The sequence below is a fragment of the Lygodium microphyllum genome, chromosome 10, assembly GCF_053477565.2.
Source record: "Lygodium microphyllum isolate KBCC chromosome 10, Lygodium_microphyllum_v1.1.10, whole genome shotgun sequence".
Classification (NCBI taxonomy): Eukaryota; Viridiplantae; Streptophyta; class Polypodiopsida; order Schizaeales; family Lygodiaceae; genus Lygodium; species Lygodium microphyllum.
In genome coordinates, this window is record NC_141144.1 from 74,854,138 (window position 1) to 74,857,381 (window position 3,244).

Below are 3,244 nucleotides of genomic sequence, written 5' to 3' on the forward strand. Positions count from 1 at the left end.
TGCTTTTAAATTTTCTTTCTCCACCAAGCAGTGAGAGCTCAATATCTTTGAGTGAAAGACTGGGAACATTACTTAGAGTGGACACAAGGTTCTCATATGGATCCTTGTTTACACTTGCAAGCAGTATGGCTATTGCTTCATCTTCATCAATATTCTTCTTAAGAGTTGCAAGCTGGGTTTTCATGCTCTTCAACTTGTTAACGTGTGTGGTCATAGAAGCACTGTGTTTGATATCTAGTTTATAAATATGCATGAGTAATTTTACCTTTCAGTCCTTTGCTTGGGTACCCAACATTCTGTCAAGTTTCTCCCAAGCAGTTCTAGCATTTCTAATGCCAGATATATGATGTAGCGCATCATCACTTAGTCCTCAGGAAATGATGCCTAGTGACTTGTTATTCATTTTCTTCCATTCTTTTGTTTTGAGCTAGTCTTCTTCAACAAACCCCTCTTCATCATCTTCCCCCTTGCTATCTGCATCATCTTCAAATAGGTCCCACAAGTCCTTTCGCATCAAGTGATACATGGTCTTCTCCTTCCAGGCATGAAATCTTTCATCATTGAATTTAGCTATTTGCTCAAGATGTGCCATGTTGCTAAACAACAAAACATTGTATTTTAATGTGTCAAGAGACACAAGAGAATCAATGTCAAATTGAGACTAGTTGAGTATTAATGGATACTAGTCGGTACTTGATCTACTTTCTCTCACGAACTTCGTGGATGACTTTTGAGCTTCTTGGGGCACTTCCAGAACTATAATGAACTTCAAAGAGTATTGCTCAGTGATTAAAATCATTGTTGATGACTTCAGTGATGAGAAGAAACTGTGAAAAAATGTCAACTTTTGAAGTGTTGGCCATGGCCTCATGGATTAGGGTTTAGACCCATGTCTAGTTTTTTATTGATTTCACGAGCTACAGTGGATCATTTCCAAAAGTTTTTTTATGGAAATGTATCTCTCTTCAAGGTCTACAAATTCCCTATGGTGGCAAGAATTGCACCGTGTAACGTAAGCACAACTGTACGAATTGTCACGTTGTTGCAGATTGCGCCGTTTCTGAAGATCACGCAATGCCGCCTTCTGGGAGGACCAATGTCGAGGTTCAACGTGCCAAAGAGAAGCATCCAGAGTTAGGGAAGTTAGCCACAGAAGAAATCTTGTGAAGATATGGCATGTAGTGTGAGATCCAGAAGCTCAAAGGTGACAGGGTCTGGCTGGATATGGCAGATAGAAGTAGAGAGTGTGAAGATGAAGTAGGAGAAGAGTCAAATGCTTGAACTAAGTTGGCTAGAGATTGTAATGGACTGAGAGAGCAGTGAGAAAAGCTAGACCATGCCCCATGTGAGAAAACATGGATCTTGAGCATGACTATAGCTATGAAGGTTTGAATGTATTGACTAGAACCATGACAATGCAGGTAACTAACACTAACTATTACTCGGTTGAATTAAGTTCCAAGATAGAATACTTGGACTCATAAACACAATCTCGAGTAGGATATCACAGAGACTCACATTGAAGTACAAATTACAAAATAGAATTATATGAAAAGTGAACCAACTACATGTCTTTAGAGCTTTTCAGCTTCTCCACTCTCCTCACTGTGCATATGGGATTCATGACAGCTCTTCCTTGAGCATACATCATTTTATTTCTCAATCAGTAGGACAATATACTCTCAATGTTTGACATATATTCATGCTCTGTTTGATACATATTTGGTGTGGGGATTATTAAAGGATGCTTCAGTGATGTGTTGAGTGGAGCAAATGAAGAGTCTTGTACCTATCCATGCCACCTAGTCTAGGGAGCTAGAAATCAATCGACTAGTATAATTTCTACTTGGACACGCTAGTTCTTTGATACATTTGCTTTGGTGAAGAGTACCAGCGAATGCCATCGCTGTTGACGTGGGCTTTGTTGTCCAATAATGGCCATCGTATTTTTGCTCCATACTCTCCATTGGATGCATATTGTTTGCTACCAGTGGAAGCTCGTATGCCATATTGTCATTATACAAAACTGGGATATACTCCACTCTATTGCTCATATTTTGAAGCAAATGATGTAATGCTCGGTGTCCCCCCCCCCCCCCCAAAGACACTATGTACTCAGCCACACTTGCAGCATAAGAGGATGGCCATATCCCCTCCTCTTTCACATCAAGTGTGATTAAGATAGTTTTTTTTTTCACAATGTCCAGGGGGTCGGTGAGGCTTCCACATGGATTGTTGTTTTCTCAATGCTATAAGGGCTTTGGGTGAGGTCTATTGTGGGAGAAGGTTGCAACGTAGGCCCATTTTCTTGTTCGACAAGATAGTCTTGTGAGACCAAGGTGTCTAGAACATATACCTGGCCAGCTTCATGGTCATTGTAACAATGGATCAGCGTGCTTTGTATTCGGCCATTCGCATGGGTGATAGCAAGAACATGGTAGCCATTGCCATTGCAAATGTCCTCCTTCTTCAACATTAGAAACCAAGTGCTTTGTGTAGTGCATAATAGGTTTGGTAGAGAGGGATGATACATACAGGCAGACCTCAGTATTTGGTGTACCACTTGACACTCGTGGATCCATTTTCAAACCTATCTACACATGTATGAATATGCATGCTAGGTATGGGTGACATTGAAAGGTTTAGTGTGAAGGTGTATGTCACATACAAGAGAGAGAGAGAGAGAGAGGAGGATACATAAAGCGTGCATGTATGAGAGAGAGAGAGAGAGAGAGAGAGAGAGAGAGAGAGAGAGAGAGAGAGAGAGAGAGAGAGAGAGAGAGAGAGAGAGAGAGAGAGAGAGAGAGAGAGAGAGAGAGAGAGAGAGAGAGAGAGAGAGAGAGAATGTGTGTGTGTGTGTGTAGGTGCCAGATATGAGAGAGAGAGAGAGAGAGGGGAGGGCATAAAGAGGGAGCAAGAGTGGGAGGGGAGGGGAGACTGAGAAAGAGAGGGAGAGAGAGAGAGGGGGGAGGGACAAGAGGGAGGGAGAGGGCAAGGGAGAGAGGCATACAGACTTGCGGGATTAAGCAAATATTTCACAACTTGGGGGAGGGGGGCGTTGTGTCATAGGGGGTGTGTGGACTTAGATAACCACTTTGAGATATTGGAGCATTAAATGGATCACACACACACACACACACACACACACACACACACACACACACACACACACACACACACACACACACACACGGGGAAAGGGAGACATAGACATGTGCCGCATGAAGAGAGAGCCATAGGGGGG